General features: G+C 39.5%; 1 protein-coding gene across 3 annotated transcripts in view; it reads right to left on the bottom strand.

Moving 5' to 3' along the window:
- Positions 1-20,433, bottom strand: part of sncaip (synuclein, alpha interacting protein) — a 111,458-nt gene extending 91,025 nt beyond the window's left edge. For all 3 annotated transcript variants that reach the window (XM_063068713.1, XM_063068711.1, XM_063068712.1), the window contains exon 1: positions 20,321-20,433. The gene's annotated coding sequence lies outside the window, so the exon portion shown is untranslated. The remainder of the gene's footprint in view (positions 1-20,320) is intronic.
- Between the last annotated feature and the right edge of the window lie 6,112 nt (positions 20,434-26,545).

The raw sequence follows: 26,545 nt of genomic DNA, 5'->3' as shown, positions 1-26,545 counted from the left end.
TGGATTGTAAACAAGGTGGGACAGCAGAAACCTGATAGAATGAGGACTAATCAATCAGGAGGGACGGACAATGGATATATGTGTATATATGATAGATGTGTATGTGTATATTATATACACAGACTCATACAAACGAACGAGGCATGCCTGGGCATCATCCCTGATGAAGATGGCAGTTTGTGTCATCGAAACGTTGATTAAAATTGATGCCTGTAGCCGGCCGGAAGCCTGAGATGAGTTTATTCATAATATATGCCAGGAAAGCATTACATACTTTTTGTACGCAAGTAGTTATATTTGCTAGTAATTTTAAAACTGTTAAATTGCAAAGAAAACAATTAACCAGTCTAATCTGACACCCATTTCCATGCTGTTTCTCTGACTGCAATGGATAATTATAACAGCCTCAATGTTTTCTTCAAGCCAGAAACATCTATAAACTGCCTGGTCTCAATTACTTGATTTTTCAATCCAGTTTCAATTCATAAATACCAGCTGTTTACTAGGATTTTGCAATGGTTTTCCGATTATTTTGAGAAGCATTAAAAGTGTTATTAATAAAAAAGTCATTCTGCCCTTATTTGTCTCTTGCCATCCATGCATTCATTCAAAATTGGGCTCAAACAGCAAAATAAATACATCATGCTGCTTATAGCTTTGCCAATAACAGTAATGATTTCCTTTGGTTTGCAGCCTAAAATTGTGATGGAAAAACCCTAATGAATCTTGTCTCACAGATTATTAATTACAGAAATACTATATGAATGTTCTATTGTTCTTTATCCCCAGCAGAAAACACATACCTAAATGGAAATGAAATATTACATTTAGAATACAATATTTTTTAAAAAGAGACTAGTCAGATGCAGTTTACTAATACCCATTATTGAATTGACTATTATTTGTATCACCTTTGCATGCAGGAACCAGAATACAATCACCACCCAAGATTTTACAGTGGCAACAAGGCAAAAGTCAGGATTTAGTGCAGTTAAACCACAGAACAGATAGCTATGAATTTTCCTTATATGTATATTTCAATACCCTAATGCTCTGACACAAATCAACAACTGCTTTACAGCCTACAAAAACTACAGCTGTCACTGGAGTCTAGGGAAATCCAGTGAATTAAATATGAACTAGACTTCTTAAGCAAGTTCAGAAAAAAAAAGCTCAACTTTTAGTCCTTTATTGTACAAAATGTTTTTCATGTTCAGAAAGAGCAATTAAGTGACAGGTGCTTAATGTCCATTATCCCCTTGTTCCAATATCAACTAACAGGACAAGGGTTAACTTCCTAACTCTATTTTTAGTGAGCAGTCTCTTTTTTTCCTACAAGGTCAGCAGTACATGTGGCTGTTCCCTCTGCATCATCAAGACCATTATGTCTTGCTGTACACCATGTGAATAACCTTGATGTGTTAATATACATTAGTACTGATCTCAAAAAGACTTTCATGGTGGCTTTCTCATTTATCAAACCAGCAACTTGAGGGGATTAGTAGTTGTTATCCTGTTTGAGAGGCCAGCTACAGATCTTTGAATGACAGCTATAATGATGTGGATAAATTACTTTGATTGCCTTTGCCTTGACATTCACTGAAAAACGTGATCTGAAGGTTCTGTCTTTGTGGAATACTGTGGCCATACAAATTGACACATTCAAGAGACGTGACATGGGTGTCGGAGTTAGTTTAATGTCATATTTTGTTCTTGCACAAGGAAAAACTCAGTTTAAAACATACTGTGATAAGTGCACATATTGTAATAATTGATGTGCAAAATGCTGACCTCTTGAAGTCAAAAAATATTAGATCTTCAGTGTAACATCCAGGTAATATTACATAATTTAATACTGTGTTGAAGTCACATTGATTAACAGTGACTGAGCACATAAAATCAAAATTTATGGCCTTTGATACAAGCTTTTGAGAAATACTACTAATACAAAATGTGGAAAGAGTCCACTAAGGGTTATTAGATGTTAACATGATTGAGGAAAACACACCATTTAAAGGAAATCTGTTTTGTAGTGATTTGATTTCAGAAGACCTTGATATGTTTTCCTAAGGAACAGATGTTCAAAAACAATTCCACAGGAAATAATGCAAAATACTTTGCTTTTATTTCATTGTAAGTAAAATTTTGACATCATAGGTTTCACGATTTCAATACAAATCTAGGCAAAGATTCTTCATAATTGCAAGTGTTCTGCAAGGTTAATTAAATATTTTAACAGTAGTATTCAGGAATAATACAAGCAGTTGAAGATATGTCATCTTACGGATCAGGACTGCCTTCAGATCAAGGAATAAGACAACTCTAAGACCAGCAAAAGCTATGTTCTCCTGTGCTATAAGGAAATCAAAGCCAGAGTACTCAGAAGAATTCAGACACCTTTGTGATATCAGAGGCATGTGGCAAGATACACAAACCATTACATATTACAAGTCCACCCTGTTAACAACAGCAACACCTCCCTCCTGATAGACTGAAGGTCTTCTATGCAAGATTTGACAGAATGTGATGTAACAACTAGGAAAGCCCCCTCTCTGAGGAACAGATACCCCATTTGGCTGCGGGCAAGGTGAGGAGGATCCCAAGGCAGGTAAACCTGTGAAAAGCTGTGGTGCTGGACAACAGAACTGGTCAGGTACTGAGAGATTGTGCAGCCCAGCTAAAAGAAGTTTGAATGAACGTATTTGACATCTCTTTGCAACAGTCAACTGTCCCTGCAAACTTCAAGGCATCCACCATCATTCTGGTGCCCAAAACAGCAATGGTAACTGGTCTGAACGATTACCACCCAGTGGCGCTAATCTCGACAATCAAGTACTTTGAGCTGCTGGAAACAGATCAAATAAAATCCCACCTTCCAGCTACATTGGACCCTTTCCAAAGCAACACACACAAAATGCTACAGGAACTCGGTGGGTCAGGCAGCATCTATGGATATGAATAAATAGTTAGCATTTCAGGCTGAGACCCTTCTTCGGGTCTGGAAAGGAAGGGGGAACACACCAGAAATAAAAAGGTGTGGGGGGGAGGGGAAAGAAGGGAAAGGAGAACCAGCTAAAAGCTTACAGGTGAAGCCAGGTGGGTGGGAAAGGTAAAGAGCTGGAGAAGAAAGGAACTGATAGGAGATAAGAGTGGACCATGGGAAAAAGAAAAGGGAGGGACTCCAGGAAAAGTGATAGGCAGGTGAGGAGAAAAGTTAAGTGGCTAGATTGATGAATAGAAAAAACATTATATTGAACCTTTTGCAGTTAGCTTATCACTCAAACTGGCCCACCAATGATGCCATAGCTATGGCCCACTACACTGTGTGCTGTGCCAGCTAGAAAACGATATCTCATATGCCAGGATGTTGTTCATCAACTTCAATTCAGTGTTCAACACCATTATTTCTCAGAGACTGGTGGATAATCTGTCCTCAATGGGACACAACACCCCTCTCTCTCCCTGGCTCTCAAGCTCCTCCACATTGAGCACTTCTGCCCCCCAGGGCTGTGTGTTCAGCATGCTGCTGTTCACACTGCCGAAACTTGTTAAATGGTGTGAGAATAACAACCCGAGTCTCAGCATGGACAAGCCAAAAAGAGATGATTGTGGACTTCAGGAAGACACATGTCAACCACTCTCCATTGCACTTCAGTGGTTCTGTCGTGGAGAGTGCGAACAGCACAAAGTTCCTTGGTGTGTACGTATAGACAATCTAACCTGGACCACAACGGCTCCTCATTAGTCAAGTAGGCACAGCAGCATCTACACTTTGAGGCAAGCAAGACCCCTGCCTCCATTCTAAAAACATTCTATGGAGCACCATCAAGAGTGTCCTGTTTGGCTGCATTATTGTGAGGTATGGAGGCTTCATGGCATTGGACAGCAAGACTCTACAGATAGTAAAAAAAATGCCAAGATCATCACCAGATCTCCCTCCCCGCTACTTGCGAAATTTAGCAGGAGCATTGTAAGTAAAGAGCCCTAAGCATTGTTGAGGATCCCACAATCTCTTTGACCTACTATCGTCAGGAAGAAGATACAGAAGCATCAGGACTACGACTGCCAGACTGGCAACAGCTTTTATCTCCCAATGAATACTCTTCCACCACCAAAGTCTCATCATTAGGACAGCGAGCTGTTTATTGTCCTGTTTACTTATGCCACACATTTCAAATGCATTTTAATTATATTTTATCTATTTGTGGTAACGTTTTGTTTTATGTGCTGTGTGTTTTATATTAATTATGGGTGCACTGGAAGAACAATGTTTAATTTGGTTGCATATATGTATAGTCAGATGACAATAAACTTGAACCGGACTCAACCCTAAATGTGAAATTGGCACAGAGGCAATCATTGGTAATTTGTTTAAGCTGAAAAATGTGGATACTCTGGCATTAGAGTGTAAACAGCTAAATTTTTCACTTTCTGAAAAAACATCTGAAAGATAAATGGGAATAAGCTATTAATCCCAAGGGAACTGATTCCATTTATGAAACTCCTAATTTAGCTTTAGCAACTATACATACAATTAAGACAAATGTTTCAAATATTTATCAATTTTAACTATGAACACCATAGTGCATTATTGGTAAATTTGCTTTACAGTTGCTGTTCTAATCAATTGAAAAAAATTAAAGACTATGGAACAAATCATGATTTTAAAATTGGCAAAAGAAATGTCTTTACAGCAGATTTCCATAAAAATGTGGTACTGAAATAGCTACTCCGAGAAGTTAATGTGTTTGGTTCTCTTTTGTAGTGTTCCACTTTCTGTAACTATACTTAATCTTTATATTTCTGCCAAGAGACTTATTTATCATGCTTAACTATATAGAAAGAACTGCATAGCGTGCAACATTTTCCATAGAGTATATTTGTTGCAGATGCATGTAATACCTTCAAATATGGTACAGTTAGGAATGCAAGCATTTCCTGTGGAAATTGTGCATTTGCCAACAATGTACTGCAGTCTTAAGAACATGGCATTTTATGAGGTACAAAACAGCAGCCTGACATCTGCCAAACATAAATCAAACTAAATATTTTTGGAAACATCCAAATTTAGCCTTGCATATTTGATTGCAAATCCAAAAAACATGTTTAAAGGGCAAGGAGTAACAGTCAAATTGTGAATCAAATGTACAAAATACCAGTTTTACTTTCGATACCAGTATTTGCAAGAAAAAATAACCTCTGCAATTCATTATTTTAACCAAAGCAACATTTAAGTATATTGAAAGGTATTAATCAGAAATAGAAATTACTTTATTACTTCAAGATCTAAACTACCATTCACAATAATAGGAGTTACAAGAAATTTATTTTTAATTTATTCAAGACAGTTATGATCATATAGTATTAAGAAATAGAAACAAGGTTGGGTTGAGTACATTGATGCAAGATTTGAGACAGGATGCAGCAAAAGAAACCTTGATTATATGAATAATGTTGCAAATAGAACTTTGGCTACTGGTGTACTAATCAATACATTAATAAACAAAATAGGTGATCAAAATCTGTTTCCCCAAAAGTCAAGACAATACCCATAAAATTTAAAGCCTGAAGACTAGGCTACATGCGAAGCACTAAGGACAAGTGCACATACTTCAAAAATTGCAGGTATCATACAATTAATGCAAAAGGTTTGAATGACAGCGAGTGTTTCTGAACTAATATCCCCCATTACAACAAATATATTGCAAAAGACTGACAGCAGATAACCACCAAATGTGATGAAGTTATTGGAATATGGTAAAAGACAAAATTGAGATGTAATATCATGCACATAATGCTTAAATACATTAGCAAAAACTCTTGGCAGGATTTAAGAACTGACACAGAAAACTCAAAAGAGAAAGGTTTTGGGATATTTATGATTGGCACCAAATTCAAATTAAAACCAAGGGATTGTGATTACTCTCAATTAGATTTCACATTTACCATTCAGTCTCTGCTGTATTGGGCATTCTATGTTTGATCCAGAAATACTTGATATCAAGAGACTAAAAAATACTAAGCAAAACTAACTAAAAATTAGTGATCACAAATTTACCATTCCATTTATTCCATAGGCAAAATAGTTTGCTCAAACTACTAATATTAAAACAGGTCAAGAAGATGGTAATGTGGTGTAACTAAGCAGTTTTTAATGAATTTTAAATGGATACTTCATAGAAACTACAGCAAAGAAACAGGCCTTTTGGCCCTTCTTGGCTGTGCCGAACCATTTTCTGCCTAGTCCCACTGACCTGCACACGGACCATACGCCTCCCATCCATGTATCTGTCCAATTTATTCTTAAATGTTAAAAAAGAACCCGCATTTACCACCTCGTCTGGCAGCTCATTCCATACTCCTACCACTCTCTGTGTGAAGAAGCCCCGCCTAATGTTCCCTCTAAACTTTTCCCCCCTCACCCTTAACCCATGTCCTCTGGTTTTTTTCTCCCCTTGCCTCAGTGGAAAAAGCCTGCTTGCATTCACTCTATCTACACCCATCATAATTTTATATACCTCTATCAAATCTCCCCTCATTCTTCTACGCTCCAGGGAATAAAGTCCCAACCTATTCAACCTTTCTCTGTAACTAAGTTTCTCAAGTCCCGGCAACATCCTTGTAAACCTTCTCTGCACTCTTTCAACCTTATTTATATCCTTCCTGTAATTTGGTGACCAAAACTGAACACAATACTCCAGATTCGGCCTCACCAATGCCTTACTCAACCTCATCATAACATTCCAGCTCTTATACTCAATACTTTGATTAATAAAGGCCAATGTACCAAAAGCTCTCTTTACAACCCTATGTACTTGTGATGCCACTTTAGGGAATTTTGTATCTGTATTCCCAGATCCCTCTGTTCTACTGCACTCTTCAGTGCCTTACCATTAACCCTGTATGTTCTACCTTGGTTTGTCCTTCCAACGTGCAATACCTCACACTTGTCTGCATTAAATTCCATCTGCCATTTTTCAGCCCATTTTTCCAGCTGGTCCAAGTCCCTCTGCAGGCTCTGAAAACCTTCCTCACTATCTACTACACCTCCAATCTTTGTATCATCAGCAAATTTGCTGATCCAATTTACCACATTATCATCCAGATCATTGATATAGATGACAAATAACAATGGACCCAGCACTGATTCCTGTGGCACACCACTAGTCACAGGCCTCCACTCAGAGAAGCAATTCACTTACTCAAAGGTAGACATTTTAATGTGTATGAACATTTGATTATGAAAGAGGTAATAACTGACCTATTATCTGCGGTAGCATGTCTTTAGAAGAAGAATCTCCCTTGTATTTTCAGGTTTTACATTTCATTTAACAACTGCTGAATGTACGTGCAGATCTGTGCAGAGGCTCCCGTACCAATTAACCACACAAACTGAAGTATGTGAAATTAATACAATGATCGGACAACAGGTTATAAATCAGTCTGAGCAAATTCTGTATCAAATAGAGCAAAAGTGTTAAATAAATGAGATTAAGAAAGAATGGATGTACTGGGAGAAGTAAAAACAAGGCTTTTCTTACAACAAATTAGTAACAAAAAAAAAACCCGATGAAAGTGGCCATGCTTGTGAAATGAAATTTAAGTTTTTCAGAAACTGAATCAGCAAATTTAACACTTTTAAAGTGGCGTAAACACGAGGAATTCTGCAGATGCTGTAATTTCAAGCAACACTCAAAGTTGCTGGTGAATGCAGCAGGCCAGGCAGCATCTCTAGGAAGAGGTACAGTCGACGTTTCAGGCCGAGACCCTTCGTCAGGACTAACTGAAAGAAGAGCTAGTAAGAGATTTGAAAGTCGGAGGGGGAGGGGGAAGGGGAGATCCAAAATGATAGGAGAAGACAGGAGGGGAAGGGATGGAGCCAAGAGCTGGACAGGTGATTGGCAAAAGGGATACGAGAGGATCATGGGACAGGAGGTCCAGGGAGAAGGAAAAGGGGGAGGGGGGAAAGAAATCCCAGAGGATGGGCAAAGGGTATAGTCAGAGGGAGAAAAAGGAGAGAGAGAGAGAAAGGATGTGTGTATATAAATAAATAACAGATGGGGTACAAGGGGGAGGTGGGGCATTAGCGGAAGTTAGAGAAGTCAATGTTCATGCCATCAGGTTGGAGGCTACCCAAACAGAATATAAGGTGTTGTTCCTCCAACCTGAGTGTGGCTTCATCTTGACAGTAGAGGAGGCTGTGAATAGGCATATCAGAATGGGAATGGGATGTGGAATTAAAATGTGAGGCCACTGGGAGATCCTGCTTTCTCTGGCGGACAGAGCGTAGGTGTTCAGCAAAACGATCTCCCAGTCTGCGTCAGGTCTCGCCAATATATAGAAGGCCACATTGGGAGCACTGGACGCAGTATATCACCCCAGCCAACTCACGGGTGAAGTAACATACATCAAAGTTGCTGGTGAACGCAGCAGGCCAAGCAGCATCTGTAGGAAGAGGTGCAGTCGACGTTCGTTAGTTAGTTCGTTAGTCCTTCAGTTAGTCCTGACGAAGGGTCTCGGCCTGAAATGTCGACTGCACCTCTTCCTACAGATGCTGCTTGGCCTGCTGCGTTCACCAGCAACTCTGATGTATGTTGCTTGAATTTCCAGCATCTTCAGAATTCCTGTTGTTCACGGGTGAAGTGTCGCCTCACCTGGAAGGACTGTCTGGGGCCCTGAATGGTGGTAAGGGAGGAAGTGTAAGGGCAGGTGTAGCACTTGTTCCCCTTACAAGGATCAGTGCCAGGAGGGAGATCAGTGGGGAGGGATGGGGGGGACGAATGGACAAGGGAGTCGCATACGGAGCGATCCCTGCGGAAAGCGGGGGGGGGGGAAGATGTGCTTAATGGTAGGATCCCGTTGGAGGTGGCAGAAGTTACGGAGAATAATATGTTGGACCCGGAGGCTGGTGGGGTGGTAGGTGAGGACCAGGGGAACCCAATTCCTAGTGGGGTGACAGGGGGATGGAGTGAGAGCCGATGTGCGTGAAATGGGGGAGGTGCGTTTGAGAGCAGAGTTGATGGTGGAGGAAGGGAAGCCCCTTTATTTAAAAAAGGAGAACATCTCCCTCGTCCTGGAATGAAAAGCCTCATCCTGAGAGCAGATGCGGCGGAGACGGAGGAATTGCAAGAAGGCGATGGCATTTTTGCAAGAGACAGGGTGAGAAGAGGAATAGTCCAGATAGCTGTTAGAGTCAGTAGGCTTATAGTAGACATCAGTAGATAAGTTGTCTCCAGAGATAGAGACAGAAAGATCTAGAAAGGGGAGGGAGGTGTCGGAAATGGACCAGGTAAACTTGAGGGCAGGGTGAAAGTTGCAGGTAAAGTTAATGAAGTCAACGAGCTCAGCATGCGTGCAGGAAGCAGCGCCAATGCAGTCGTCGATGTAGCGAAGGAAAAGTGGGGGACAGATACCAGAATAGGTTTGGAACATAGATTGTTCCACAAAGCCAACAAAAGACATGCATCCTTTTTCTCCCTTTGTCTCTCTGAATATACCCCTTGCCCATCCTCTGGGTTTATCCCCACTCCCCCTTTTCCTTCTCCCTCAGCCTCCTGTCCCATGATCCTCTCATATCCCTTTTGCCAATCACCTGTCCAGCTCTCAGCTCTATCCCTCCCCCTCCTGTCTTCTCCTACCATTTTGGATCTCCCCTCCCCCTCTCAAATCTCTTACTAGCTCTTCCTTCAGTTAGTCCTGACGAAGGGTCTCAGCCCAAAACGTCGACTGTACCTCTTCCTAGAGATGCTGCCTGGTCTGCTGCGTTCACCAGCAACTTTGATGTGTGTTGCTGCTATTAAAGAGGCATTAGGTTGAAGTTCATAGGGTTCAATCTTCTGCATGATTGTCTGTATCTACCTCACAATACAACAACTTCACACCAACAAGAAAGCAGACAGGAGATTCCACATCCATGAGATTAACAGCAGGGATCTACCCCTGGCTAAAGTCATTGTACAACTTCTATATAAACAGCAGACACTGGTAGCCCATTCTCTGGAGAGCAAATTATGCACCAGTATAAAGTTAGCTTCACTCAAAACAGTTGAGGTAACATTATTAGGAATCAATAACAGAAGCAAATTATACCAAAGTCTGTATGGAAACATAATTTAATGTTCCTGAATTTCAAAGCTGAAGCATCACTTTTACTGGACTTAATTAAATTATACCCAGCAATTAAAAATTACTTTAAAAAGTAGAAGTAAGGGTATGCATGACTTCTCTACCGTGAACAACATGTAAACATTTTAATTTCCTACCATAAAAATAAAACTTGGCATTTTATTTTATACGTTATTTAGAGATAGAGCACGGAACAGGCCCTTCCGGCTTAACGAGCTGTACCACAGCAACCCTCCCAAGCGTACTCATGGAACAATTTACAGTGACTGAAGTGGGAATGTGGGAAGAAACCGGAGCGCCCAGAGGAAAGCTATGTGCTCACGGGAAGGATGTAAAAACTCCTTACAGACAACATTGGAATTGAACTCCGATGCCCCAAGTTGTAATAGTGTCGTGCTAACCACTACCAAGGTTAGCCACAAATTTTCAGAAATATCTTAAATCAATACAATTTAAATGGTCAATCAGGAACACTTTACCATTCTAGTACACAGGCTTTAATGGCATGATGGTTGCTAAAGTCAATAGAAGCTGGGTTTTTTTTTGCCAGCAACCATGGTGGAAGTGTTTATTCTGTTGTTGGCTATTTTTCCATTGTATCAACAAACTCAGATGATGGAAATGAGAAAAACAGGCTGTTATTATTGGTACAGCTGGGAAAAGTTAAAAAGTGCATCATCTTGATTTATTAGCCTTATAAACCAAGTGTCAAGTTTTCTCAAGGCTTCAGTGTATAATCCCTTGACAGTCATATGGAACAGAACTGAAGCATTATGCAACAGAGGCTCAAGACTAATCTCAAATGACAAAGAATCCCCAAATGGCATTATAAACACATTGAAATCTTTTACTGTGCTCGCCCCAACTCAATAGTAACACAGTAAAATTCCATTTAGAGAGCAAAGCAGCATTTAGGATATCTACATATTTTACAATGCACATTAGTTTTCCATCATAAACAGGAAATAAAACATGACACTTTACTGCAACAACCTTGTAACCAAAAAGGTTTTTCCTAAATTTCTCAAGCTATATTTGGAAATGCATCTGATAAAGAACCAGGTAACAAAAGAATAAGGCAATTTAGCAGATATATGGAAAGCTTACACTTGTAAAGGTACACAAATGAATAACCTGGAGGTCAACTGTGACAATGCAATTTCCTCAAACACTATGTTCAAGAGACCACTGCCGCTGTCTGATCCAAACTGAGACTTATCTCATCTTCATTATGCCTAGCATTTGTTCTTCCTGACATTAGTTTATTCTGAGCTTTTTCTATATACGGTGAATTCTGGTTAATTGGGACACATCGGGACCTGTATATTTTGGCCCAATTAAGCAGCTGCCCCAATTAACCAAAGTTTCATGGAAATAGTTAAATAAAAAAGACAAACTACTATTTAATAGAGTAACAATTAATGTATTTAAATGAAATACAGAACAAATTAGAACATTATCAATACCTTTATAGTACTATAAAGCTATATTAGTTCCTAATAGTTATCGATGAAGGAATTCATTTGCCCCATTCTTATGATTGATTGTAAATAAACACAGGCACCTGGCACAGGTAATGGACTGCTTCATACAATGCTTTAGACAATTGCATCTTCCAAATCTTCATTTTCATTGTAACATTCAAAATGCTTTCAAATTCTTCATAATTTCTAACTTGTAGTAAAATAATTTACTCAGTCATTTCTGACATCTCCAAGCCTGAAGTTTGAAATCTGTGATGAGCAAAACAGTGCTGAATTGTCCTACTGCTTATTTCTTGCCAACTATCATTGACAAAAAAAATCACTATTTTTTGAATACAAACACACACAACTGATGCTGCTTAAAAACTGATCACTGAGCACAGTGTGCTTCTATAATTCTGAGCCCCATCATGAACAGAATTTTTAATGCAACATATCATTCATATCAAGAATACTAAAGAGTACTATAGATATTCTGTCATTTGGCATACTCAAGGCTGACATTGACAGATTAGAATTTACAGGGATAAAAAGGCAAAGTAAACTCAGATCTGTCAACTCTGGTGGGTTTCCTCAATTATATCACATTATTTTGCAATCTCGTACATTTCCTGATGATAATTATGGGGATGGAGTGTGACAGGTAAAAGATCAAGTGCAGGCTGTAGAGATAATGCATACACAAAGTGCAGCTAAGCAGCTCCTCTGAACAGGAAGCTGGGAAACAGCAAAATTACCCAAGGTGAACCCAGACTTCTGCAAGATCAGATATTGAGACAGACATTTAGTCCGAGTTTAACACAAGTATTAATCCAGGGAATGAGAAACAAAATATAGATAGAAATGGAGCTTAGGTTTCCAACTCCATCTCATTCAAAGCTTTCACAAAATTTATGATCCTTTACACATGGGATTCTGTAGATGCTAGATATCCAGATTAACACACACACAAAATGGTGTAGGAACTCAGCAGGTCAGGCAGCATCTACAGAAACAGTTGATATTTCAGGTTGAGATCCTTCATTCATTACCCTTTGAAGGGATTAGTAGTGGCCCTCCCACTCAAGACCAAATAAATTCCAGGAAGGGTATACAAGAGTATGGTTACACACCCTCCCCCATTAGCAAGCCAGAGCAACAGTAACTGCACCTTGAAAGCCAATAGTGAAAAACTTCGCAGCAACTAGTGAGGACCATAGCCAACAAAAGCCTACTTTGAGGACTCCAACCCAGGCAACAAACCAACCTTCACAAAGAACTCCAGCAAAGATGCCTACAACTGGCCTTAAGCATAATGGATAGTGTTTTGGATTCATACAGTTAGAGCTCAAACTTGTGTGCCTGAAAATAAAGTTACATTTGCATTGGAAATCAGCATGTCCTTTTATTTTACCTCAAAACTAAAAAGCACCTGGATAATATACATGAAAAAGGACACTGGTTAAAGTGCTCAGGAAATGGAGGAGTGACAAGATGATGCATGGTGGTGGTTTTTGATGAAAGATACTCTCCCCCTTCTACCAACTCAGGATTTTAATCACCATCTATTTACACATCCTTGTGACAGACCTTTACAACCCACTTTCAACTAGCAATGCCCTGCACAATTTGCTTCAATTTTTGTTGGTTCTCATCCGATGACAAATGATCTGATTTGTTTGACATCCTTCTCCCCCAATCCATTTTTCTTTACATCTTAAAATGTGTTTAATGCCTAGTTAGTTGGGTGTATAAAAGGAAGACAGGAGGATGAATACAGGGCCCTGGTGGAGAACTTTGTCAAATGGTACAAGCTGAATCATCTGCAGCTCAACATAAGTAAGGCAAAGGAGATGGTGATGGACTTTAGGAAGACTAAGCCTGCATTGCTCCCTGTTACTATTGACAGTGTGGACCTAGACGTGGTGAAGACCTACAAGTAGCTGCACCTGGATGACAGATTTGAGTGGAGCACCAACACAAGAGGCTGTGTACAAGAAGGGCCAAGGTCACCTCTACCTCCTGGGGAGACTGAGGTCCTTTGGAGTATGAAGACCTCTCATTCACACGTTCTAACAATCTGTTAACACCAGTACAATCTTCTATGCTGTGGTGTGCTGGGGCAATAGCATCAACATGGAAGATGCCAACAGGCTCAATAATCTAATAAGAAATGCTAGTTCAGTTATAGGAGTCAAACAGGACATACTGGAGGCTGTGGTAGAACAATGGACCCCATGGAAAATCCCGGCAATTCTGGGCAATATTTCTCGCCCTCTGCATACCACCTTGGCTGAATAGAGGAGCACTTTTAGTAATACCCCAAGACAACTGTGCTGCTCCAAAGAGTGCTCTATGAGGTCATTCTTACCCTCAGCCATTAGGCTCTATAATAAGTCAATCTATAGCTGGGGAAATGACAACTCCCCTCCCCCCCCTGCCCCCGTTAGACTCTTTCTTATTTCTCTTCTAATATTTGTACATCTTTGCACTTGCATTGGTACTGTGACACAGTTATTTCCTTTAGGATCAATAGAGAGTCTATATATCTATCTGTGCCAAACTCAGATGAAAAGTGATCAACCTAAAATATTAGATTAGATTAGATTATGAGGACACATAGTCCTCTTTTATTGTCATTTAGTAATGCATGCATTAAGAAATGATACAATGTTCTTCCAGAATGATATCACAGAAACACATGACAAACCAACTTTAAAAACTAACAAAAGCCACATAATCATAACATATAGTTACAACAGTGCAAAGCAATACCGTAATTTGATAAGAACAGACCATGGCACGGTAAGAGTCTCAAAGTCTCTCGCAAGTCATGATCTCGCGCAGACGGTGAACCTCCAGTGCCAACTTGCTGATGCAGCATCCTGGAAGCATCCGACGACAGTCCGACTCCGAGTCCGTCCGAAAACTCCGAGCCTCCGACCACCTATTTGACACCGAGCACCATCTCTGCCGAGCGCTTCGACCCCGGCCCCGGCAACAGGCAATAGGCAATAGGCAAAGCCGAGGGTTTGGGGCCTTCCTCTCCGGAGATTCTCGATCGCACAGTAGCACCGGCAGCAAAGCAGGCATTTTAGAAGTTACTCCAGGTGTTCCTCCATGCTTCTCACGACTGTCTCTATCAAATCAGGATTGTGCACGGCCCCCTAGTTAACACATACGATATACATTTGGAACGGCTGTGTGCGCTGCGTCGTGCCGCCATCTTCTCCTCCCTCCTATGGGATTAGCTGTTTTTGCTACGATGCTATTTGAACTGTTGAGTATCGCAGGATTTTAGCTTACCTCATATTTTGGTATCTTCAGTGTTGAAGGAAAGTTGGATTTTTTTGATAATTAAGCCATTATTAAAATCAAAGTTATTGTCCTTGGGGTTTAAGAGAACATTCAGAATAATCTTTTCTTTCTCCTTAGCTTCAACAGCTGCTGGAAGAATTAAATCTTTAAAAAAAAATCAAATCATGAAAGCACTTAAGTGAAGGATGCAGGTATTGATAGAGCCAAATTTCCAAATAATAATGAGGACAGATCCTTAGATGTTAAGGAAATCAATAGGTTTGGGTTTAGTGAAAAAAACATTGCTAAAGTGAAGGAACAAGTATGATCTTGCTGAAAGTCAAAACAAGCTGATCTGTTCACTCTGGCTTCCAAGTTATGTTCTCAAAATTATACATTAATTTGTCCAAACACAGGATTTCCTAAAGTTGCTGCCTATAATGCTAGAATTAGAGTCTTATATGATATGATCATAATAACCAAATAATCAGAGATGAGACTATCCATATTGTAGCAGATACAACTGGAGCACTTTAACAAACAAAAACCAGAGTAGGGTATTCAGCCTTTCATCCCTGCTCTTCCATTCAGTAGTTTTTCTTCAGTTTCAGCACCAGTTTCCTGCACAAATCTCATAACCATTAATTTCCCCAATCTCCAAAAAAATTGATCTTTGTCCTGAATGTACTTAACCCCCACAATCCTCTTGGATTCAGAATTCCATGTGAAGGATGGCCCTTCTTTGAAGAAATGTTATTGTCTCTGTAACAAATGCTGACCTTTCAATTTGAGATTATGATCCCCAGCAGGATAAAGATTAATTCCACATCTACCACATCAAGCCATGAAAGTATCCCACATCTTTGCTCTAAACTCTAGAAATACCACTCTGCATTCTCTCTTTTCAAGTGATAAACCTACACTGCAGTCTATCTTCAGCAAGTATATCCTCTTGCAGGTACACCAACCTTGTACACGATATTCCTGATAATAGTCCACTAGGGCCTTGTATAACTAGAGCAAAGTGGCTGTGCTTGTTTATGATAAAGGCCATCTCAGTTCTCTGCTATACCTGCGTTTTAACATTCAAAAATGCAAACATAATGACAACTTGGTTCCTCTGGATAGTAAATTATCAATAACTCACTATAGGGAAACTCTTGTGGGAGACAGGGAGACCTTTCAACCTAGCATTGCAGTTTGACTTAATCTTTAATGAAGCACCCTTTACTCAAACAAAATATTTGGAAAAAAAAATTGGTTGGTAAAACACAGTTTCTTGCTTGAAGGATAAACATGTCAAAATGTTGACGTTGTACTCCAGAAAACAAACACTCAATGCCCACTTTATTAGGTACAGCTGTACATTAATGCAAACATCTAATCAGCCATTCATGTGGCAACAACTTAAAAGCATGTAGGCATGGTCAAGATGTTCAGTCGTTCAGCCCAAACATCAGAATGGGAAAGAAGTGTGACCCAAGAGGCTTTGACCGTGGAATGATTGTTGGTGCTGGACAGGATAGTTTAAGTATCTCAAAAACTGCTGATCTCCTTGGATTTTCATTCACAACAAACTGTAGAATTGAAGAATGGTGTGAAAAATAAACACCCACTGAGCTGCAGTTCCCTGAGTGAAAACGCTTTGTTCACAACAGAGGTCAGAGAAGAATTGCCAGACTGCTTCAAGTTGTCAGGAAGGCGACAGTAACTCAAGTAACCATGTGTCATGGCAGCAGTGTGCAGAAGAGCATCTCTGAGTGCACAGCAAGTCAAACCTTGAAGGTGGATCGGCTAGAGCAGCAGAAGACCACAAACATACATTCCGTGACCACGTTATTAGAGGGAACTAATAAAGTGGCCACTGAGTTTCTATTACGGTTTTTATTAGTTTTTTGAGTTTTTAAAAGAGTCAAATCCTTCAATTCTTGAAGTAGCCACTTCTAGATGTTTTGACCCAAAATAAAGATTGCTCATTGTGGTGTTAGCAACACTTCCAGCTGTGAACAGTGATGACTACAAAAAAACTGTTAATGTCGTACAGGTCAAAACTCTCCAGTCTGGCATTCTGTGGTTTAACACCAATGGTCCTGCATGTTTTAAATCTCTACCACAGATCAACACTAATTAAATATTTCCAACTAAGATCTAAAGTTAACTAATTAACCTAATGGCTCAACTTTTATGATCTCAGATTTTCCAAATTACAGAATGTTCTGGTTACAGTTCTTGGGCTCGGCAGTGTCTATACTTGAGAAGAACCATTGTCCTGTTCAGAATGAGATTATCATGAGCAATTTCTATAGTCCGTATTCATACTGACCCTCATTTCATTTGGCCTATCTCAATTCCCTAAGTAAATCCAAAGGAAGTTTATTAAACCAATTATAAGCCAGACTATTTTACTGAAGGAAGTTTTCCTTCATAACTACTCATTTGCTTATGTCAGAAAGGGTTATTCAGCCCTATGAATTAATGCTGGATCTCAGAACAATCTCACACATATTTCCCTGCCACCAATTCCCTTGCATACTCCTTCATTGCACTAAGGGCAATTTATATTAACCAATCAACCTAATCCCTGAACACATCTCAAAACCTACCCTACTCTTCCCCCCTCCCCCCACCTTACATTACTATCCCGTTCTAGAGGACAGTTAAAGTGCCTCCTTTTTGTATATCTATTCAATTCCCATGCAAATTTGCTTCTTTATAATATGGTTCCATTGTATGGAAGCACCCGAAATAATGTTAAATGTTTGTTTATTAAATACTTGTTTCTTAATTTCAAACAAATAGATTCTGACAAAAGGACTCTGACTCAAAATATTAACTTTCAAATTAGATTCTATTATTGACTGCTACAGGACCTCCTCTTTCTCTAGTAAAATCAATCTCACCTCTTAATCTTTCTTTCCTACTTTCTTTAATACCTTGCATCCAGAAATATTTCATATTCAACCTTGATCTTATTTTTTTAAAAATAAGGCACATTTCCATTACTGGCACATCATCCGAAACAAGTGGTTATTATGTGTGCCTACAGCTCTAACTTTCTGGTTTCAGGGTTATCCAGAGAAGAAGAATTTCAGAGTTGTATACTTTGATAATTAATGAACCTCTGAACTCTGCCTTTCCACAACACAGTAGACCTTGGACCTTTGCGGTCTGATTCTATTGAAAAATGCTCCACAAAAAATTGCTCTTTTCCCTTACTTTGTGTATTTTATACTTTTAATAAATGTTCCAATCCCATTTCAAGTTAAACAAACCATTCCACATGTACTAAACAAAACCTGGAAGAATTCTGACCTCAAATCCACTGAACACAGCCTGTGCAGTTCCACATCCCTCAGAATTGGTCCCAAAGCTGCAGGAATCTAAAAGTCCTCCCTCCTCTCTAGCATTAATCATCATTTCAGTGCACACAAACACAATCAGGATGTCCTGCTTCTTCAATACTTTCCTGTCTCCTTAAAACCTATTGACAGGATCAAACCCCTTTTTCCCTACCTGCCAGTGGTACCAATGTTTTGAACTGGACTCTCTCTCTCTTCCACCCAGCTACCTTAAGAGTAATCAACACCCTGTTACTGATTCCTACCATGGCACCAGCAAGGCTACACATCATGAAGGACTCGTGTAGAATTTGCTGATGACAATGTAATTTCCGGCCTTTACTGTTTCCTGCTGTGTGGTCCTTTGCCCCATGATTTGAACATTATTTCTTAAATATGTTACCTCTAACAGTATCTAATGTCAAGTATGTGTCTGAACATGGCACTCATTTTGACAACTCCCATTATTACTACTTTTCCTGCTCTTTCAATTTCCTGCTCTGCGCTTTCCTGTATTCTCTCTGGCTGGCCACCTCCTGGAACAAAACCAGGAAACACAGCCTGCCTACTGTTCCATACCCACCCCAGGTTCCTCTCAAAAATCAATTAGATGATGGCATGCCATACCCAGTTGAAAATAATTAAATAATTAAAAGCCATTTGTGACTAAAGAGTACAAATTAAACCCAGTAACTTTTTAAGAAGAAAACAAATAACATATCTCACACAAACAAGAGGAATTCTGCAGATACTGGAAATTCAAGTAATACACAAAGTCGCTGGTGAACGCAGCAGGCCAGGCAGCATCTCTAGGAAGAAGTACAGACGATGTTTCAAGCCGAAACCCTTCGTCAGACCCTTCGAAGGGTCTCGGCCTGAAATGTCGACTGTACCGCTTCCTAGAGATGCTGCCTGGCCTGCTGCGTTCACCAGCAACTTTGAAACATATCTCACACTCTCTGCATAGTAAAAATTGCACTCAGAAGATAAGTAATTTGTTCTACTTAATCCCAAACTCTAAAATAGCAATTTCAGGTAACTAGTTCAACTGGCCACCTAACTTGGAAGTTGTCAGGTGTTTTGTTTATTACCAATGGCCAACACTGCAAATGAAACTATAAAACACCAGTTATTTTAATACCATAAAATGACTAAACTAAATCTTGTTAAGTATGCCCCACTCAACAAATTCCCATTCTTTTACACTTAGTAGGAACTGTGGGAAAACTGCACTGCGTTAAGCACTCATCCTTTCATTCCTTTGAAACTATAACCTCACGTATGCCAACTGTGGTTGAACTCAAATTCTGCACAGGTTTTAGCACTACATCTTTCCATAAAACTTTTTATAGTCTATTTCACAAATTACTTTTAAGAATCCCCAAATTTCTTTGCTTTCCACATTACATAGCTTCTCCTTCTGTTTTCATTTTATACCACTTCAAATTTCCTGATACTAAATTGAAAGCTCATTGATCTGACAGTTAACTCTTTCCTACTCCTCACTTGCAGCCCAACTGTCGGGTATTTCCATCATAATTTACCCCTATTTAATACTCTACTGATTTACTCATTCCTTTATTATCACAATTGCAACCCCTGAAGCTTCTACCTCTCCCGAGATTTACTTCCTCTGCCTTCAGTGCTTAGCTTTGAACCCCTTCATCGAAACCAATTAACTCTTAAGCTGCAAATCTTTTCCAAAATACGCCGAGAACATGCAGAAGTACACACGATGTTGGGACAAATGAAGATCCTGTTTTCCCTGTTGGACCGGGTATGCCTCATGTGGGGCAGAACTACAGCGAATACCAGTGTCTAAATGCCAATCCGTCCCACTACTCTCGCCCCAAACCAACTGCGAAGTGGTGGGACATGCACTCCTCACCACCTCAGTACGCCGGCTGCCTCAGCCTCTCTGGGGATAAAGCAACATCCACCTCAGCTCGGCGTCCCGTCCGGCATCGGCGGCTGAAGGGACGTGGGACACGTCGGACGGCTCGGACCCTTCAGAACCCCGCACCCCCAACCGGACCATACGCTGAGACCTGCCTCGGTCAGCAGAAACACCCGCTTTCCACTGAGGATGTCACTCACTATTTCTATCCGTGCACCATCTTCATGTCCCGGGGTCGAGAGGAAGACACAAGGCGCTTGCCTCACCTTCCCAACACGGCAACTACCGTGAATCCACTCTACCTCAACCTACTCTCCACCGAGAGGTCGTATCCACCGGCCCGAGCCGCAGCTGATTGACAGGCCGATGAGCCAACAGTTGGCCGAAGTATTCACGGGCTGGCCAATCGCCATACAGGGGGCGCGGAGGACGCGGTGGCAGCGCCCGCCCTACTCCTTTGTTTCAAGTTAGGTTGAGTGGGGAGCAAATCCTCCCTCCGCCACATAACGGTACTCCGTAACAAGCCTTAACAGAAAGAACCTGAGGCCGTGTTCGGATTTGGAAAGGACTCGGCGAAAGTTGAATGTGCACCGCTTCAGGTGAAGGTCCCACTGGGATTCCATGCCACGACATTCCAGCCGCCCCCCCCCCCCACGTTCTCCCAGCTCTCTACCCCGCCCCGGCTCTCATCTACAGAAGGCAAGGTTCCTACAACAAAACAAAACGGGGTGCAGTCGCCCGACTTGTCAAGCCATACATAATTGAGCAAAGTCTGGTTATGTTATCTCTAAATGTTCAATTAACACTTTTTTTGTATCTGTTCTAAACAATTTCTTTCTATTTGGATTCCTGTGCTGGTTTGTCTTGTACATTGAGGAGGTAGTACACAGGGTGAGTTTGCCGAACATCTTTGTTCATTGGGCAACAACAGCAACTTGGATTCCGTAAAAGATCCCCAGGTGCTTCACAGGAGAGTTGTCAAACAAAATACAGGATCGAGCCATGTAAAAAGGCATCCAAAAGTTTAGTTGCAGATTCTGTAAGTTTGAAATAACAGGAAGTGCTGGAAATAATCAGCGGTTTTCAGTGAAAAGAGAAAAGCAGAATTAACATTTCAGATCAATAAGCTTTCACTTTGTTATTTACAAGTAATTTACAGATAAAAAAGTATTAAGGAGCAGAGAAAGAGGAAGGGTAGGGAGAACTATGATAAGGTAAGAGGCAGGATAGACGGAGTGACTGCGGTGATAGTGCTGTGTGAATAAGGTTGTTATAGGGATTAATGAAAAAATGTAAGCCTGGGGCAAGTTGAAGACATTGATTAATTATTTGAAATTACCATAAGAATAAAACTATGTATATATATTCTGGTAGGTTTTAATTCTCTCTTCCAATCTCTCCCTATTTTAAGGTACTATACCTTCTCATATAACCAAAAGCACACTTGTCCTTATAACTAGATTGCTCACACTCAACTCCCTTTGCAAATAACTTTTCGATGAAGCAGAAATGTTCTTGCATTTTCTGCCCACAATGAAAATAAGAAAATGCCACTTTTATTCTCAGTCCCATTTCCTTTTCTGCATGTCTCTCTTGTCTGTACGTCTGACTTAAAGAGACAGGCTACTTGATGTTAAGGAATGTTCATTGTGTTGTAATCTACCCAGGCAGAAAATCAGATGCTGTTTCTCTTGTTTACACTTGGCCTCACACTGTAGGGGAGAATTGCAAGGACAGACTGTGTCATTGCTGTGGGAATGGGGAGGGAATATGAATGGCTTTCAAGTGGGAGATGAAAACAGCCATTGCAGACGGAGAGCAAGTGCTCAGCATAACAATTGCTTAGTCTGCTTTATCAGTCTCTCTTCCTAGATCCCATTTTCTTCATTGTAAAACTTATTTTGTTTCTCTAGCATTGCCTAATTCTCATTATTTAAGACAAAAATCAGAGATCTGCATGGAGATGGATTTGGAGGACAACGGGCTTCTCAAAGGGTTGGCGAGTAAAGAAGGTTACAGTGAACGGGAGGGTTGAGTCTATGCAACAAATTGTAAATTCCTTTGAGAATTGAGCCTGGACTGAGAGCTGATTTAACTCAGTGAACACCAGAATTATGGGAGAATGCCACAGTGCAATTCAGGACACAAGCAGCAGAGTTTTGGATCTACTTGGGTTAATGGAGAGTGGAAACTGGGAAGACTGCCAGGAATTATTGGAATAATTAAATTATACTGAGCTTTTAGTCCATTCTTCATTCCAGTAACATACTGACCACTCTGTCCTAGATTCCTATAGTAGACAGGTATTGAGGTACAGAGAACGTGAGGGATTTTGGAGAGCTTAATGACAGATCTTTGGAGATAGAGGACAGGTAATTAAGACTTAAGGAATACTTGCCTTTATTGTTTAGAGCATAGAATAGGAAAGCAAAGAGGTCACACTGAATGTTAAAGATACCAGCCACGGGTTAAGAACTGTATATGTGGGATGTTGACTGTCTGTAGCATGTGGTATGAGCTTTATTACATTGTTATATGTGCCACTGTTTGTAGATAAATGGTGTTCATCATAAATAAACAATGTTTGACTGAAATCTCTATCTTAATTATTTGCCTTATTAACCAACAATTTGGAGGAACCCAACAAGTTTGGAATATTGCTGCTGCGGAAATGGCAAAGCCATAACCTGCTTTAAGAGAAAAGAAAACAGCATCTTATTGTTAGAACAGTAATGATGTCTTGTGCTAGATATAGGAGATTTGTTTTGAATGGGATGTTACAGACAATTATGTGTTAATGGAGAGGATGAAGATGTTTTTAAAAGGAATTTTTCCCCAACTCTTGGGAGAGATCAGAGAACGCTGTGATACATAAAAAGAGCTGGAGAACTATAGAACACTACAGCACCAAAAACAGGCCATTCAGCCCTTTTAATCTGTGCTGAAACATTATTCCACTAGTCTCATTGACCTGCATCCAGTCCATAACCCTCCAGACCTCTCCCATCCATGTACCTATCCAATTTATTCTTAAAACTTAAGAGTTTTCTATGATCTTGATCTATTAGTGAGTTTATTACTCTAACAATGCATGATGTGGTCTCCAACAAGGTTATTATATGGACCTTGAAAGGGCATTTAACCATCAGGCTCCTCAGCCTCTTCAGTCACCTCAACACTGAACTGATTCAACTGCCTATGAACTCACTTTCAAGGATTCTACAACTCATGATTCCAATATTATTATAACTTTATTATTATTATGCTTTTTGTATCTGCACAGCTTGTCTTCTTTTGCACATTGGTTGTCCATCTTTGTGTGTAGTTTTAACTGATGTAATTGTATTTCTTTGTATCTGCTGTAAATGCCCAGAAGAAAGTAGATCTCATGCTAGTGTATGGTGACATACTTGTACTTGATAATAAGTTTATTTTTAACTTTGATTTTGAACCAACTTCAATGATTCTTTGATTTACACATTAAGTATGTGCATTCAGGGACCAGAAGAGACAGTGGGTATAGATGAAAGACACTGGCTTAAGTGTGCAATTTTCATAACTCTTTCAGTCTGTGGGATTCTTTACCATGTTTTCTATCAAATGAAAGGATTCAGGCAAAACTGTCTGAACTGGCAGAGGGAGTGTGCAGTATAACCACACATTATTGGAAACAGTTTGAAATGTTTTCCTCAAGACTTAAACTGAACTGCAGGCAGGGACCAAGATCATGAAAATGGTGGTGGTGGTTTGGTTGTCTTCTTCAGGATTAAGCTTTTGGCAAGAAATTACTAAGGTCAAGTGAGTGCCAGAAGTCTACGCGTCATGTGGATGGAAAAAGTGGGGAAGAGGTGCAATGTCTCCAATGAAAGCTCTCTGAGCACAGAATGATATTCATGGTTACTCAAGTGCTTTAATTGCCACTAAATTATGCATATTGTTTGAGTGTGCAGTCCTAATGGAGCAACTGCTAATAAGGACTGGATAAATTGAATGAAATTTCTTGTACCTCGATAGTGCGAGTTATCAGCAATACATTAGTAGCTTTCTAATTGGTTGAAGATGCTACAATCAACATACGCATAGATATCCTGTAATTATAAGTGCAAGGTGTTTCTGGAAAATATCTCGATATCATTTTTTCTTGTCGAGGCAATGTAAATTAGCATTGGGCGCTTCTTCAAGTGAGACCCTCCATGTTATGAAGGAAATAGACTGTTAGATTGCTAGTCTAGACATATTGATCCAATTGCCCAGGCTGATTTTGAGCTAGAGCTGTGTATCTGCAGTTATGGACATGATCTATTGAGACATTTCAGTTGAGGATCTTTGGTCTTTTAAAGAACCAAAACATTGGGCAGTAACAAGACCAGGAATCCACTAAGATTGTGAGGTGTGATCCAGCTTAAGAAAATCATTGGTCAGGTGAATTCCAAGAATGTTAAGAATTCACAGCTGGGCCATATCAGGACTACCAGCTATAAATCTAATGCAGTGGTCAGAGAGAATGGAAAATTAGTAGCCATTGTTTCACCAACAGAGAAGGTGAAAGAAGTAGAAGAGACAATGGCGAAGACAGGTAACTCTCTCAAAAGAAGTGTGAATTTAATATAGAATATGAGATTTGTTATGTGTGGAGCTCACTGAAGAAGTTATTCATTGGGTTTAATAGAGTCAAGGCTGTTTATTTGGCTTGTACCTGGGGTGTTTGAGAGGAGGAGAAAATGAATTAAAATTATGGTTGACTAGATTTATAGTTATTGACAGAATATATTTGTACTTTTATAAATAATTAAATGAAGTTTCACATCTTATATAAGTAATTAATAACATGCAGTATATTAATAATTATTTTTAGAGCGGGTTTGTTACTTTTAAAGTATCTCCTACTTTGATTAAGTTCTTTGAAAGTTTCCAGTCTGAAAATATTTATCATCATGGGACTTTTAGACATGACCCCATTTCCTCTCAAAACAGATGCTGGTAATGGCAATGTCTGGACAACTGGGATTTGAGGAAGTGTGAACTACTACTTAATAGTCAGACTCCCTGATGAATATTGTTGGCAGAATCATCTGCAACCCTGGTCTATCCATTGCAGATCCAAAAAAATAAGATTTGTCTTCACATTAACATATTTTGCGTGCTTTCCTTCCTTTCTGTGTTCTATGAACACTCTGAGCCAACAGTTAATTTCTTTACAACTTTATCACTCTCTTTTGCCTTACATTATGATCTCTCCTGTTCTGTAATTATTGCTCCTTATTTTGAGATGATGGACCCACTCCCTTCAGTTTTTAGATCCAGAGACAGGGAAAATAGGTGCTGCGTCTTCCCACCAAGTCTCATAAGAATTTTGTACATTTCAATTGAATCGCCTCTCATTCTCCTAACTGGAAGAGATCATTGGCCCAGTCTGCTTCATTTCTTGTCATAAAGCAAACCTGTATTCCAGCAAAAAAATTAGTGATTTTATGCCTTACTCCTTCAGTCACCAGTATTTCTTCGTATCCAAACACCACATTTCATCCAAAAGTACCTTTTTCCTCTCCGTTGATGCTTCCTGATCTAATGGTTAGTTTTAGCATTAATTGGTTTTATTTTTAATTTAAATAACAACAGGATTTTGCTTTTGTCGTAGTTCTCTGCTCACCATAGTCTCTATATTTTTGTACATCAAATGTTCATCTTTCTCCTCGTTACAATTTAACTTGCTTCCATTATTTTTTCAGCGAGTTATTTTAAGCATGTAAGCTCTGTCGGAAAGCTATTTCCTTATCTGGTCATTAACCCTTCTGCCACAATAAACAGTTTCTCCTTATTTACGCTAAATATACTTGATTTTGAGCACTATCACAATATATACAATACAACATATTTCTAAATATTCATTAGGATGAAGAAAAGTCCATAATTACGTTGTGAATGCCAAGCCAGCAATGATAGAATTGAAAGAAAGATGTAAGCAATTCGAAGTTTTCTCTCTAGGACTGCCAACCCTGATATGGGTCATTGATTACCAGTAATTGGAGAGATCAAACTCTACTTTTGTTACCCAGATTGCATTGAATATTAATGTTTAAAAGAATGCATTCTGTTTTATTGATTTAAGATGATCATATCAGTCGACTGTTGCTTTTATTATATTTCATTTGGAAATTATAAGAGGATTTTTTACCGCTGCTGCTAAATTAACAAATTTCACAATACATGCTGGTGATAATAAACCTGATTCTGATTGTCTCATTTAATCTGCCAATTTCCTTTTTTTATTTAAACCATTTATCAATGGCCTTAATAGTAATATCAAGCCATGAAAAATACTAGGTCTAAAGTTTCATAAAACTAAGAAAGATATGATTATATGTAATTATATAATCTAAGTAATGATGACAACAATATAAAATATCCATTTGAACAATTTTTCC

The sequence above is a fragment of the Mobula hypostoma genome, chromosome 16 (genome assembly GCF_963921235.1).
Source record: "Mobula hypostoma chromosome 16, sMobHyp1.1, whole genome shotgun sequence".
Classification (NCBI taxonomy): Eukaryota; Metazoa; Chordata; class Chondrichthyes; order Myliobatiformes; family Myliobatidae; genus Mobula; species Mobula hypostoma.
Note: the sequence above shows the minus strand (reverse complement) of the source record. Positions and strands in the feature narration are given on the sequence as shown.